Genomic DNA, 16,986 nt, shown 5'->3' with positions numbered 1-16,986 from the left:
TATTTTAAAATTTAAAAATAAGTTCCAAAAGTAAAATAAAATGTCATTCGAAAGTAAATTTTCTGCTTTAGCTTTTGCATTTGTTTTTACGTTACAAATATTATTTTATTTTCTTCAAGCCTTCAAAATGGAATGTGAAATAAACGATGGTGAGTATTTTAGACACCTTCTGTTCGCTTTCAATCGACGGAATAAAGGAAAAAACGAAGAAGGAGAATCTATTATTCACTTTTTTTTCTAAATTGTCCTTTTGTTCTCTTCATTTGGGAAAAAACGGACAAAACTTAATTTAACAACCACACTTAAGGTAAAAATTTTATCAGCAATGTTTTGAGTATGCCCAAATGTTTGCGGACCGGCAGGATTTCCTCTCTAGGGAGTTATTTAGATTTAAATTTATTGCCAAAGACAAGGAAAACATTTTTGAGAAGGAAATATAGAAGTCTAGACATTTACAGGGCTTATAGCTTGTCACTGCTTGGTTTAAGTAGCCATTATTCACACTGTGTAACATCACCATTCTGCCTATGTTTAAACATCTATATTTCATCAACTCGTCTATCTGTTGACTGTTGTGAAGTAAAAGAGCTAAAACCTTTAGCGTGTGATTAAAACAATGTTGATTAAAATAACGGGTATAAGAAGAGTATTAAAATTAAAAATAGTTTTCAGGCGTTGCTTAGTTAGTGAATTACTTCAGCCGGATGAATTTCACCCACATGATAAAGGTATCAGCTCTTCACAAAAGTCATCAGATAGGAGAGTTAAGGAAAAGTGGATGCTTAAATAAAGGCAGAATGGTAATTGTTACACTTATACCAGCCAATGTCAGGTCATAAGCCCTGTAAATGCCTAGACTTCCATATTCCCTTTTCAATTTTTTTCCCCTGTCTGTTGCGACAAATTTAGATAAAAGTTTTATAATTAAACTTTCGTGGCGGTTTTCGAAAAAGAAATTCTCATTAAATACCGACCTCAACAATTCTCTTAAATTTTTTTACGACATATTAGTCAATAATGTATTTTTCTTAAATTCCCTCGATTGAACGCGAACAGAAGGAGGTGTATATATGCTCGTTTTCGTCTACTAGACATTCCATTTTGAAGGCTTTTCATCAAATCAAATAATACATGTATCGTAAAAGCAAATACAGTATCTTGTAAAACATAAAATTTTGTTTTTGTATTACATTCGTCATTTTGTTTTACTTTTATGCTCATTTTTAAATGTCAAACTTCAATATTCCGCTTCAGGTTCTTGCCCAGGGACAAGATATAAAGCTGGTTAAAAACACATCTGTATCAAAAACCTCAAGCTGATTGAACGCGTGGTAAAACGATGCATGATAGGTGCACAAAAGTCGAGATCCGTGAACTGTGACATGCATTATCGACAAAATCAAGAATGGGGTGCTGCGTTGGTTTGGACATGTAGAGCGAATGTACATGGAAAGAACGGCTAAAAGGATCTACGATGCGAATGTTGATGGATGCAGAAAACGAGGAAGACCGAGAAAGACATGGCACGATCAAGTCCATCAAATACGTGAAAATGGACAAGTCAAGATTAGGAGTAATCGGCGTGCGTGCATGGAATGTAGAGGAAGCGAGGTCTGTACGCAAAGACAGTGATATGGCGTTATATTCTCTCCACCTACCCCTACGAGGAAACGGCGTGATGGTTTGTATGTTTGTTTGTCAAGCTGACCCTTCAGGAACTAAATCCGGATCCTCAAGCATTATAAAGCGGAACTCGATTTTATTTTTCAGTAATGTATTCTGGTTCTAATTTATACCTATATACAGAACTGCACATATTCTTCTTCCGCCCGGACAAACGAAAAATTATTGAAATTATGATCACAAATATATATTAAATTACTTTATACGTTAAAAATAGGTTGCCTGTGTCCAGGCGGACGAAGAATAGACTGTGTGAATTAGAACCAGAAACCTCAACCAGTGCTTTCGGCTCGATAGCTACTCTCAGGTAAAAATCATGGATAAAAAAAATAAGTGGAAAAAAATCCGCCTCGTTGTGTTGTGAGTAACGAATTATCCTTCCTCTTCAGGTCCTGAGTTCGATTTCTGGAAGGGCGGACGTGAAATATTGATTTAAAAGATTTTTTTAATGCAATCTTTCATTTATCCTGGACAGACACCTGAAGCGTAAGACTAATCACCTTAATTTCGTAGAAAATTTGATACAACTATGTTGCATTTGGTTTACAATTGCATTGGCGTATGAATCAACTGTAAAGAAAATGGAGGTTATGACGATAATATGATATACCTAACAAAATATTTTAATTTTTAGGGTCATTTTCAACGAAGTGTAAATACCGTTGAGTCGTTTTCACATTTAACTGTATCCTTCATTTACAATTAACATATAATCGGGAAAAGGACGCTGTTTGGCTATCTTTTTTTTTTAAATATGCCTTTTCAAAGAGCTCCTGCATCTCTATTGAGATATCTTTATATACATAATTCCTCTGTACGTGTGATGTCACTGAACTGCTCCTAAACGGCTTTACCAATTTACGTGCGGTTTTCAGAGAAATATAGATCTTTGCGCTGTGCGTGTTCGTTAATATTAAAATCTTCAATCTTATGTAATGTAAATAAGAAGTAAGGAGCATAAATGTTTTATTCGTCAATTTATCAGGGTTACATTCGAGGAGAATGCATTTGCAAAAAAATGGAAAGATGTTGTTTTTTTGTGAATAAAAAAAGTTTGTTTTTGAATGTTTATTTCATTTGTTTTTTTAAGGATCTCAATGAGATTCTTTCCTTAAATTCCTTAAAATTTCTACCCATTTATTTCTTTTTCCTAGATTTTTGATAATACTAAAATAATTTTCAATTCAATACATTTTTAAATATCGTATACTCACATAAGTACACTCCTTTGTTGGTGAAAAGACCGGAGTTTGACGTTTACAAAAAGAATGCCATATTTGAAAAAATATTTATTTTATGTTTTGGAATTCAACCATAAACAAGTACCTACATATTATATATATTTATACCTACTCATCAAATAAAAGTCTTTTTCCAAGCTAATAGCAAGCAAACCAACGTTTGGGCAGGACAACGTCCGTCAGGTCCGCTAATATATATTTATATTTTAAATATATGTGATAAATAATAACCTAACTATCAAATTCATCTGAGTACAGGCTGATGAAGAATACAATTCTCTCTATGAAATAAAACCGGAAACCTGGACGAGAGTTTTCAAATCCTGTCAAAGAAAATCGATTGAAAGTTTGTCTTGTGGTGGACGGGTTAGAGTGTTTGCCTACTGAACCAGATAATGTTATTTTTAACAAATGAAGTTTTTTTTAAAGTTTTATTTTAACACATCGCACTTTTAAAGACAAACCGTTACTAAACGAACTTTTTCAAGAAATTAGTTAAAATGTTATATTAAAAAAAAAACTGAATTCGATGTTATAGTGTAAATAAATATCCATCATTATGACCCCTAAAGATGGATCAAAGCACCATGATCTTAAATTCTATTGCGAGAAAGCCTTGATTTTTATTTTATTTAAGCTCCTAGGTAAAATTGTATATTTTTGTTAAGGAACGGTTTGTTTTTAAATGTGTGATATGTATGTGTATTTAATATATATTTATATTTTTTTAGTACAGATTTTGACCTATCTCTTTTTTTGAACAGTCTATTTTTTGGTTGGCTGGTAGATATTGCTTTCAGCAATAAGTACGCCCAAGTCTTTGACTTGAAGTTTTAAATAATTCGAGTTCGATTCCCGGCAAAATCAACATTGAATATTTATTATTAAACGTAATTTTCATTGTGTAATATTTTAAAACCTTGGACTGGATCTGAGGCTTGAGACCAATCGTCTTGCTATCATATATTAATCGATTAAGATTCGCTGCTTGCAGTTGGAAAACTAACGTGAATATGGAATGATGATTATGATGATTATTACGTTAGTTAGATTTGTAGTTATTTATTTGTTCATGATTTTTTATTATTTATATTTTGATTGGTTGGAACAATTGCAAAGTTGCAATCAACACATTAAAAAAAATCAGTTTAAAAATTATTATTTATTTAAAACTAATTTTGGCCTCACAGTTCTCATATTTAAAAATCATTATTTATACACACACATTTTAATACACACTTAATTTTTAAAATGTGTATCTATGAGGTGGCCAGACGTCTTATATTTACGGGACATGCCCGTACATTTTGTCCAACAAGTCTTCAACAAGCCTGCCTTGATTACAAGCTTTCAAATTAATCATCAAGTAGACGAAAGTGAGCATTTTCAACACCTTCTGTTTGCGTTCAATCGGAGGAAAAAAGCCGTCAGAGCTGCTCGCAATTTTTGCGCAGTGCGCTGTAAATATGAATTATTGACTAATTTGTTGTAAAATAAAGGATGAGAATAAATAAAGTGGCCACTTAAACCAGCCAATGACAGATCATAAGCCCTGTAAATGCCTAGACTCCCATATTCCCTTCTCAAAAATGTTTTCCCTCTCTGTTGCAACAAATTTAAATAGAGTTGTAAACTCACTTTTCGAAAATGGAAATTTAGTTGGGGAGATTGGGGTTCGAACCTCGGACTTCCTAACTGTGAACCCGCAACACCAGCCGCGGGACCATAATCCTATTCAAATATGGTATACCACATTAAGGCATATAACTAGAGTAAACATAAGCGTTCGAAATATGTTCCCTCAAACTGCGACTAAGTTTGATAGAACGGACTTTAGTCTTGCGAGCATTCGCCAGCTATTTTTCTCCTCGAAATTACTAAAATGCCTATATGTACGCTAAGATACTGCACATATCGATCAGAAAAAGTGATGGCCTTTGAAAACCTTTCACTGGCAAGTGATGTTCATATCTTAATCAATACTTGTTTAAAATAGCTATTTAAATGTCAAAAAACGTCTTATATATATGTTACAATTCGTGAGTTATCTCCTGCCTACGTCCTGCTCAGTTAGTCGGGCGTCAAGCGAAACGACGAACAAAGGTGACCCGTATGCGGAAGGAAGCAACATACTAAATAAAACTTACAGTATACCGATGTAAACAGTCCGTGCTTGTTACTGTACTACTTGTTTTGCTTGTCAAAGTCAACGTGACGATACTTGCTATCTCCGCCGGTCAAACTCTATCTTTTGAGGACGACTTTTTAGCTCGGATTCGTATGGAGTGTTATCTATATATTGTATATTTTATTTTATTACCCTCGTTTGTCTTTGCTATATGGGTTAAATACATAAATAACTCCATGTGGAGCAAAATCGTTTAATGAATTTATGTACCTACATGCTTTTTTTTCAAAAATGTCCCGTATTTGTATTTCGAAATCTGGCTACTCTAGTTTAACTTATTGTTAAAATACTGCATGTATCCTTTGTCCTTTAAGTAATTAATGTACTAAATGCACCTACTTTAATATTTTTTGAATACAATAGAATTTGGTGACCGGGAATAGACAATATAATCCTCGCCATTAACGACAGTATTTTCCGAACATAAGCATTAGTTTATTATGGGAATAGGCAATAAAATATCACTTATAAATTTCTTAATATTCGGAAAGAATATTTAACTGCCGATGAGTCAATACAATACTTTTGATAGCTTAGTAATGAGAATGGCAGGAAATACCGCTTATTTGCTAATTAAGGTAGGGTTATTACAGTTGGTAATTATTAATAGTATGTAAAAGCAGAGTGGTACGCGGTGGTTCATAAAATGATTAGCTTTTTAGTAATGACTAGTTGTAACTACGATCATAATAATTGAATCGATCCATGTTAAAAGGCATAAGTCACAGTTTTGGTGATTTAAAAACTATTTTAAAAATGAATAACTTTTAGTCTTTATCTAACAAAAAGGCTCTAATCTAACACATAACTTGTAGAAAATTGTAACAGCGATTTTACTTCTGTGTTCAAATGAGACTAGTCCATAGACATGTTCCCTTTTAACGTGACTTTAAGAACAAGTGGCCAGAATTTTATAAAATATCGTGCATATCAAAGAAATCCTGGGAAAAACATACCATTTATACAAAAAAATATCATTTGATATTAGTAACTACCCTCAACACATCTACCAGTCTAAAAACAAAAGCTACATCTTAGATCGGGAGTTTATTAAAGACATCGGTGAACTAACTTTCAAACTTGGTCGTCGCAGTCACATCTCAACTTTTTTTCCACTCACAAGAACTTTGTACCCTTGAAAGCTAATAAAACAGCCGATTTAAAGAAGATGATGAATTACATTCCTGAAGACCACCGAATTTTTAATGAAGATATTATCGCTCCTCCGACCATCGAATATAATCACGTTGTTTATTTTTTATTTTTTTAAAGGAATAACCAGCCTAGATTCTATTTCGAGGCTTGTCAGCGAGACGAGATGGTTGTAAATAAATAAGACATTTAAATCATTCTAACTGTAGGAAGTAGGCTTATTATTGTAACCACTGAATTGTTATACTTTTTTACTGAAACAATAAAAAAACATGATTTTAATTTTTTTGTTAAGTTAGAAAAGAATTTAGATCCTAAAAGGAAACAAATCCGCTGATGCTAAAAAAAGTAATAAAATAACTTACAAACAAAATAATATTTTTAATAATATTTTATATCAGTATAGCTTATTAATACCAAATTATTAATAAAAAATATGGTATATTCCCATATAAAAATTAAGAGACAGTTTTTGACGATTTTCTCAAACTTTGAGTCTATGGACTTGCGCCCCTTTAACATAGATCAATTCAATTGTTAAATTAAATTATTGTTGAGTGTTCAGGCAGATAAACAATACAGTTCTGTCTGTGAAATAGAACCAGAACCCTGATTGAGTGCTTTCGACTCGGTGGCTGTTCTCAAGTAAAATCCTGACTAACGAAACTGTCTCGTTGTGTAGTGGTTGACGCGTTTGCCAACCATTGTTCGATTCCTGGCAGGGTGAAGGTGAAATGTTGATTTTTAAGTTTTTTGAACTGCAATATTTCAAAATCACTTGTCAAGGATTCTGGTATCCATTTTACACACAGAATTGTGCTTTAATAATTTTAATATTAAAATCAAACACTGATTTAAGTCTACTTAAAACCGTTCACTTTATTTTTAAACAAAAAACCGAAGTTTTGACAATTTTTTCCGATTAAGGCATTTAAATTTTTTTAAAGTGTGTGATGTACAAGTCGTTGAAATGATCCCCGAAATTGATATATTTGGTTAAATTATAAGAATGTATTTTTTTAAAAAAATTTTAAATGTATTTATGAAAACGTGACTGAATATAAATTACTTGCTTTTACCAGCAACTTCACTCCCGTGTTATCAGTTAGTCCTTTATCAATAAGAGATTTTGTTTATCAATAACCCAAACACATATTCACACACCCTCACACATCTTAAATATATATACTCACCCTGACTAACATGTACAATAATAAAACGGATACACTAAATAAGAGTACGCGTTGTTTTTTTATGTATTTTATTTTATTGTGACTATTATTACTATGATTTATTGATATACGTTAAAAAAAACTTATTACTACTACGAGACTTTATTTTTAATCTAGTCAAATTTTATTCGATTGTATAAATTGCATCTATCTTAAATTAAATTTTATTAAAAATAAATTTTAAATAAATTCTTATAAACTGTTTAAATAACATATAATGAAAACTAAATTTTGGTCTAAATACAATTTTTAATTTTTCTTTTGTAACTATTGGTTTTCACATATAATTGGAGAAAGATGTTTAGTGTTATTATTTTTTGTTTTATAAGTTGTATTTATATTTTGATATATTTTACTGTTTGTGAACTGAAAATAAATTAATAAATAAAAAATTTCCCGATTGATTAATATATTTTATCGGGATTAAAATCAACTTGGTCTTTTCACTGCCGCTTTGAAAGAAATCCGGTGATCTGTTAGTCTATGATGACGTTGCATCGTTATTCTGTTTACAAATCCAAAATCTTTCTACAAAACCAAAACGCAAAGCAAACCGTGCTAACCATGGATTAAGCAAGTTAATTACAGAAGTTCAACGAATTCATTTCAAATCGATTCGGTTTGACATCCCACGTAAGCCTACTACTCATTTTCAAATGATATTGCTTATTATTGATACAAATTTTTTTTCATTGTACTTTTTTTTCGTTCGGGGTGAAAGTTAAATATTAAGTTATATTTCTTACCCCTCCAGCTATCCCAATGCAAAAAAAATATGTCGCTCGGTCGTTCCGTTGAGACGTAAAGGAAACACAAACAAACAAACAAATTTTCGCATTTATAATATAAGTATGGAAACATGAATAACACAGAATGGTGTATGTTACGCAGTGTGTAAAGTAGCCACTTAAAGCAGACAATGACAGGTCATAAGCCCTGTAAATGCCTAAACTTTGACAACCTGAGAGTAGCTATCGAGTCAAAAACCATCACTAGGAAATTCGGTTCAATTTCAGACACATTATTGTATTCTTTATACCCCCGGACACGGAATAAATCTAAACGTTTATTATGTAATAACGCGGTAGCGTGTAAAAGTTTCAAAAATGTAAAATAAAATGTACGAGTATGTGACCATTAACTTTTTCAAATGTAAAACTGACAAAGGCTTTGTGGAATGATATTTTCATCATCATCATTCTCTTTCCGCACCTAATGGTGCATAGGGCACTGCATTGGTACACCAATCGCAGCGTATCTTATTTTTTTTTACATGAAGGTAAGATGATCAGTCTTTCGCTTTATGTACCAGTGTAGGAACTATGAAATATACCATGTCGGGAATCGAACCCGAGACCTCTTGCATGGTAGGCAAACGTGCGGACTCTTACACCACAGGCTGACATAAATACAGTTACATAATAACATATGAAATGTTACATTTATTTATTAACGTACACAGTCCAATTTTTACCAAATATAATAAAATGGCTAGCCCGAATAGCTATGAAATAATATTTTAGAATAATGTAACTGTTGGAGATATTAAAATATATTATTTTTTTAATTCAGTTTTTTTTAACCATCCTATACGCCCCAAATATTAAACAAAACCATGCATTTTGTTTTTTTCTTTGTACGAGTTTTATTGCTCTAATACTTGTAATACTACCCAGGTATAAAAAGAATGAACAATCGACCCGCATGACAAAATTAGCTACTAATTAAAAATCAATTATTTTTGTAGTTCACCCACAAATCCTTCACTGTTTCTATAAGCCGATTTCATGAGAAACCCATAATCTCTTTTTAAAATAAATACCTGCTTCTCTTTACAATTTATACTACGAACTTCACATTTGAAAAATTAACTTTTCTGGGAAAATCCAACACGTAATTGTGGTTTTCGTGGTGTCGTCGCAAAGACGATTTGGGTCGCTTGTCGATGACGTCACAGATAAGTGTGATTTTTTTCAAGCCTGGATGTTCTGTGCTGAAATTTGAAATTCATCCCTGTAATTCACCTCTGTTTGAAACTGGTGGAGACTCTAAGTACTGAACACCTGAATTTCTTGCACCGAGCCTGTTTAACTAGCTCTCCACCGAGCTAAAGGGTCTACCAGTCTGGAAAGGAAGCAGACGATTAAAATACTACCTCATTGAAAATCAAGGAGATAAAATAGGTTTTTTTTTATTATATTAATATTATTATACATTATTAAACTTTTAGCATTTCAGTTTTCTTATTTTTACTATAACTAAAATCCCACTAAGCCACTTTCAGTGTTCAAATTTTTGTAGACAAGGACTGGATTCAACCCCCTGGGGAGCTGTTAACATTAACAAATTACAACAGAGATGACGAACATTTTTCCTGTTCCGAAAAAAAATCCTGAATAAGAAAATCAAGTGGAGATAAGTCGTCTTTATTGTGTAGAGGGAAGCGCGTTCGCTTAACATTCTCAGAGTCCTGGGTTCAATTCCTGGCAGGGTGAAAATGAAATATTTATTCATTCTGGTGACTAATTTCCATAAGTTATCTTTTATTGTTCCAAAAATCACTGGAAAAATAATTTAATATACACAATTTAAAATTACTGATCTTTCCGCCGGTAAATTATATATGTAGGTTCATTGTCTTTATTCATTTTGATAATATTATATAGTTACTCGTATTAACAAATTACAACAGAGATAAATAACATTTTAGAGAAGGTAATATAGAAGTCTAAGCATCTACAGAGCTTATGACCTGTCATTGGCTGGTTTAAGTGGCCACTTTACACACTGTGTAACATTAACCATTCTGCTTATATTTGAAAATCTATATTCCTTTAATTTTGTCATCTGTTAATGTTTGTGAAGTTGATAAATCCACCTGGTCTATAAAGAAGTATAGAAATTGAATAATAAAATTTTCAGGCGCTGCCTAGTATGTAGGTGAAATAATTTAATTAGATGAATCTCACCCACATAAATAAAGGTTTTAGCTCTTTAACTTCACAAACAGGAACAGATAAAAGAATTAAAGGAATATTGATGTTTAAATCAGCCAATGACAGGTCATTGGCCCTGTAGATGCTTAGACTTCTATATTACCTTGGGCGTAAAGATCAGCAACATGCATGTTTAAACAAATAATGTTTATATTTAAATATATATTTCAATAAAAGTTTAAGTCGAATGTTCCCCCGACTTCATACTATATCTTATTTTTGATTCTACCAAGGAAAAAAAAAATTCGAGTGATTTTTGACAAAATAAAAGATAACTTATGAAAAAAAGTCACCAGAATTAATCAATATTTCACTTTCACCCTGCCAGGGATCGAACCCAGGACTCCGAGAATGTTAGGCAAACGCGCTTATCTCTACACAACAAAGAGGACTTATCTCCACTTGATTTCCTTATTCAGGATTTTTAACTGAGAGCAGCCATCGAGTCGAAAACGCTCGTCCAGGGTCCTACTTCTATTTCACAAACAGAACAGTATTCTTCATATACCTGGACACAGATCAAATTATAGGTATTTTAATTAAAATAACCTCCCTAGCGTGTAACTTATACTGTCACCAAAAGTTTAGACCGATTCAAAATATTGTCGATTCAATAATAGTTATTTAGTTATCTGTTCTACTGCGGTCCATCATCGACCAATTACAGCGCGAATTCACCAGTAGTGCGGATGCATTATTATTATTATGGATAACTTATAAAGCGCCATTTTCGTAATTAAATACCTCAAGGGCGCTTTACATAGTGATTCTATAGTTAAATTAATTTAATTAAAACAATTTATTTTGTTGTCACATGCTATGGATTTATTCAAATGATTTAGAGAACAAGTGGGTTTTAAGTTGCAAGTTGCATGTACTTGCAAACCAACATGCTAACAACATCGATGTCTCTAACTTGAGTCTTGTAAATTTAAATATTAATGTAAATATTCCATATCAAATAGAACTTATTATTCTGTTTATATTAAATTTTATAAGATTATTTACCTAGCTGCTTTAAACTGCATTTCTTGGATATGTTTGTATTATATTTGTTTTTTTTTTGTTAACTTTTTTTAAATGTCTACCTTTTACAGCTTATTATTTTTATTTTATTTTAAAAACCAAATACACATCTAAATATAGTTCTATATTTTATTTCTAAATATTGTAGTTTTTTTAACAGTTTTTAGAGTTTGTCCAAATGCTTGCAGACTGGTTGAATTTCCTCCCTAGGGAGATATTCATATTAAAATTTATTTCAACAGAGTGAGAAAACATTGTTAAGAAGGGAATATGGAACTTCACAAAAGTCAACAGATGAAAGAGTTGAGGAAATGGGGATGTTTAAACATGGGCAGAATGGTGAATGTTACACAGTGTGTAAAGTGGCCACTTAAACCAGCCAATAACCGGTCATAAGCCTTGTAAATGCCTAGACTTCCATATTCCCTTCTCAACAATGTTTTCCCTCTCTGTTGAAATAGATTTAAGTATTTTTTAAATTTATGTGATTTATACACTCATCTTTTTATTTTTATACAACTTCTTAACACTGTTCCTATCTTTTATTTCTCTATATTGTATTTTTTTTAATTTATGTTTTTTATATACTCAACTTCATTTTTTTTAATACCAACTTTACTTATAAACACTTTTCTCTTTTTTATTGCTTTATATTGTATTTTTTAAATTTTATGCTGTTTTTATACCTATGTTTTATATAACTTATATGTATGTCTTATGGGGGTGAAAAATTTATAAAATAAAAATATAAAATATAATAATAAAAATACAACATTTAATTTTATTTCACTTTTCTTAATAAGTTATACCAGTGCCCAGGTTTCGTTGGGACGTCGTTATCTGATGAGAGACTAAAATAAAGTTCCATTGTTTAGTCTTCCACCAGTCTGACGACGCACAGTGTTTCGTTTCATACAAGCTAGAAACTAAAAATTCTGAATGTACTTTTAACTCACGTATGCGATTCATTTAATCCTAAAAAGAGGTTTTTTTATTAAATATGTAATAATAATTCGTTTTATAAAAAATATGTCACATTTTGTTATTTAATAAACGAAATAAATTTTCTGGAAATTGATATCTGCATCCAATAATGTATTTAAGGGTCATAAATAATTGAAATTATTACTTTAATTCTATTGACTGATAAATCGGTCAACCTATAAAATAAATCATTGAAAATTAAATTAGATACTTAGGCATAAAATAAAGATTTCACCCGAGAGAACTAATCTGCCTTCACTTGTTTTGTCAGAATAACCATTTTACAGCTGATTTTATTATGTTAAACATGAAAACTCAAAGGGTTTAAATAAACTTAAAAGTTTGACATTGTAAGGAACACAGAAGTGAGGCAACGGACACAGTAACCCTTGGTATCTACTGTCATCCAAGGCGTTTTGGCTGGCAAGGCCATGTACTACGTATGCCTTCCGAGAGACTTAACCATGCTTGCCTATGTTACAAGGTATCAGGTTCTCGGCGTCCTGGGCTGGTATTCCAAACGAAATTATAGCGCGCTATAATGCATATTTAGTACGTATAAACGCGCTATACCGCGCTATAATTTTGTTTGGAATACCAGCCCTGGTCGTCCACTGTTGACAATTTGTGGGCAGTTTGCGTCAGAGTTGCGGTACGTGGACTTAACTTGGGAGGATGTACGGGAGGTCGATCGCTTGGCCGGAGGCAGATTATGGAATCCATATGCTCCACATAGGGAGCGGATATGGTATGATGATGATAAAACTTAAAGGTCTTTAAATAAAACATTTGTTATAAGTGATTTTCAAATAGATTTATTTTGAGAAATATAAAAAGAGCATGTAATGTAGATGAGCCAAAGGAATAAAATTCTTGTCAAGAAGCTCTATTGATACTAATAGAGTTCATTTCACTGGGTTTGGCGCCACAAATATAACAGGACATGGTTGACTTATTTTTAGCCAAAACGTTGCAAATTTTACCATCTACCATTGTTAAAAGCATTTTAAATTTTATGGACAATACTACACCTCCAATATTAACATTAAAATTTTCAAGTTTTTCAATTGCATCTTGAAGTTTTTTGATTTCAGACTTAGTAAAAATATCAGTTTCTTTGGCGAAAATAAATTTAATAGGACGACAATAAGAGGTTGAGGAAGGGCTTAAATTTTGCCAAATTACTATATTAGGGTCATCATTAAGCCTTAGTTGTATTGGAACGAATGACATAATAAATAAAAATTAATCTATTGCATGCTCTGTGTGAAATTTCTGTTTATAATTACTATGTCCCGAGCTTCCATCTCCACCGCACTTGCATATAAGAGTCAGTACAGAACCTGAAGGAACTCTTTCTTTTAAGACTTCTGATTCTACATTTAGCAATCGTTCCACCGTATGATTTAAAATCGCTTGTAGCTGGATTTCTGCACTAGTTTCCGTTATTTTGACAAATTCCTCGCTCAGGCAACATGCTTCTTTTGCTTTTCTTAAACTATAAAATGCCGGATATATGTTGGGCCGGTTTTTATGGCATTTTTACGCATAACTTTGTAGGAATGCGAAGATAATTTACAGTCAACGTATGAACTTAGCGCTTCCTCAATTGTCAATGCCCGCTGTTTGTTTACTTGTTGATGTTCCCTACGTATTTTTGCTACTTCATTGGGAGTAGCTTTCAAAATTTTCTTTAGGAGATCGGCAACTGTGCGTTTTTCTGATGCTCGAATAAATACCTGCGTGGCAAACGAAAGTTCTTCAGATGTCTTCGTACTCACTAAATTACGCACTTTTGTCCTTTTGCACTGATCACTGCATACCCCAAAATCCTTTGCGGGCCTTCCAGTAGACGTAGATGGTTCATTCATGTCTACTGAAGGACTTTGTCGAAAGTTTTCACATATCAAAATATTTTCACTACCGTCGAGCCACTCAATTTTTTTTTTAACAAATCTATCTAATTTACAGCCAGATTTGGTCCATTTTCTGCTTATATTTAAACAAATAAGCTTAATTTGATTTTTTAACAGTTTTTCACCACTTGCACCAAGTTCACCGACTTCAAATTTACTAACAATATTATTTAACATTCCTTGAAGCCTTTCTTTCTTCGTCAAACTCTTCCACATCACGTACAATTCTTGCCTGGAAATCTCGTATCTGGTACCTGTAAAATAACAAAATAAGATAGATGCAACTTCGTGCGGTAAAATATCGAAACTGTAATAAATTAACAATAAATTGGTCTATTGAAAAATAAAAATAATTTTTTGCTACTTTGATATACTCTCCGAGATAAATTCTCGAGAAGTTAGAAATTGATATTTTTTTAACTACTGAAAAATACATAAGTTAAATTATTGTTTTTTTAAATACCTAAATGAAATACATTAAAATAATAGAAAAAAAACTATACAACATACCTTCCTAAATAGCTTCCATTTTTTTTAAAATCGAAATAAAAAACTTTAAACTTGATAAACAACCTTTACACGTCGGACGCCAAAATGCAAATAAATGTAATTAGGCTTTCAAAAACCAATTATCCGACTTTCATATTCTGGTATGAATCACCCCAAGCATTAATCACCCCAATTAGGCTTACAATCGTCACACTAACTATCTGGTAATGCCCCCATGACGTCATCGTTTAAGAATTCAAAAGTGACTTTTTATCTTGTAGCTTGTATGGGTCAAAACACTGTGCGACGTCGGTCCCAGCTTGACTTGAGACTCGAAATTTCGAGATTTCGAGACGTTTTCAATATTGAGACTCTTAGACGCTATTTTGAGACCAGCTGTACTATTTTAAACCCTCTCTAGGGGGTAGTGAATGCGTTGCTAGCATGTAATTTACATACTAATTCAAAAATATAACCATGACTATATCATAAATATAATAGATTAAAGTTATGCAAATGATGGTAGAATTTTACAATCTCGGTCTCATCCCTGACAACACTAATACCCGTATGCAGAGACAAACCTTAAGGTGAGGTTAGTACATTCTATTGTCTTCACCTTCAAGTTATTCTCTGCATATGAGATTAGAATGTACTTTCCTTACCTTAAGTTTTGTCTCTGCATACGGGTCTAAGAATCTAAAGCAAAAAACACTCGCCAAGTCCAAACTGCCTTTTTAATAAGACTGGGTCTAGATCAGTGCGGAACGGCTCGAATGTATTCCAAAGCTACACATATTTTATCTTACCCTTACTAGAGGCTGAATTAAGAAAAAAAATAAGAAAAAAATCTAAATCATACCAGTTTTTTTTTACTCCAATTAATTTTTTTTACAGTATTACAACAAACTCATTTTGGCACAGAATAATATTTACATAAAGGTATGGTAATAATAATAATATGGTAACAAGAAATAATATGTACATGAAATAAGATAGCAAGCAAGTATATAATACAAAGAAATTAAAACAATTTATAATAAAAGACATTTGCATATAGTAAGAAAGAAATATCCGAGGAAAAAGATGAACTTATAACTAAATTTCACCTTCTACGTAACTCCTCAAGTAGTAGTTAAAAGAGTACCTTATACATGCCGGTAGGTAGAGAGCAATCATGTTATACGATCGTATCGCCTCGGATATATATTTATATATTTCATGACAGTGAGATTTCTCTTAGGATGGCGATTTCCAAATTGTAATATTTAGTATGTTCATTTCACATGTTTTTTTATTTATTTAAACTATCTGATATGTATATTGTGTAATTTATTAAGAATAAATAGGATACTCTGTAAAGTTTTTCATGTCAATAAAAGATAAATAAATGAAAACTAAATAAATAAATCGAAGACTAACTAGCCAATGCTACGTATTTATACTCGGATATATAATGAAAATAATGATAAAAAATGTTATTCATCCCCGCAATATTAAATATTTCTTAACGGGCAATTGAAGCGTTAGGCTGATCAACTTCCATTTATGTTACAGATGATCGATATACACAGCATTTAGTGTACTATGCAACGACACATGCATTATTAGGTGCATTTGGATGATGGTAATGATATTTTCATCCTGTCATTTTTTGAGCCTGCCCCGATTACAAAGTCTAGCTACAGCCCTGAGAGAGGCCCTCAAAGATTCCGTGGATAGCAAATTGAACGTAGTTATGCAGAAAGCAGCCAGTCCACAATTTTGAAAAAAATAGATATCGGTGTTATCGGGTACAGTAAGGTCAATTCCATGTTCTGCTAAAAACAGCCAGGACGCTTTTATCCAAAAAGCTGGAATAATCATCTTCTAAAAATAGTGTTGATTTTAAAACAGCATTTTTCAATTTGCAGAAAACACTCACAGCTCTAAAAAAATCTTAAAAACTATTCCACTCCTACAATTTAACTCCACCATAAGATTACGGGTTGTTTAATGAAAGCTGGCGCATTCGCAAAACTCACACAAACGCATTTAAAACCTACAGGATGTTTATTTAAAAAAAGGTTTTATTAAATT

General features: G+C 32.1%; 1 long non-coding RNA gene across 1 annotated transcript; it reads right to left on the bottom strand.

Annotated features, from left to right (window-relative positions):
• Nucleotides 1-13,578: 13,578 nt before the first annotated feature.
• On the bottom strand, nt 13,579-15,112 carry LOC148271943 (uncharacterized). Its single transcript, XR_015824991.1, has 2 exons — nt 14,929-15,112; nt 13,579-14,672 (listed from the first exon to the last, which is right to left on the bottom strand). It is a non-coding gene; the product is annotated as an uncharacterized LOC148271943 (long non-coding RNA).
• Between the last annotated feature and the right edge of the window lie 1,874 nt (nt 15,113-16,986).

The sequence above is a fragment of the Micrasema longulum genome, unplaced genomic scaffold (assembly GCF_059751315.1).
Source record: "Micrasema longulum isolate JH-2025_06_02 unplaced genomic scaffold, ASM5975131v1 h1tg002578l, whole genome shotgun sequence".
In the NCBI taxonomy this organism is placed as follows: Eukaryota; Metazoa; Arthropoda; class Insecta; order Trichoptera; family Brachycentridae; genus Micrasema; species Micrasema longulum.
This window is presented reverse-complemented; position numbering and strand designations above follow the sequence as displayed.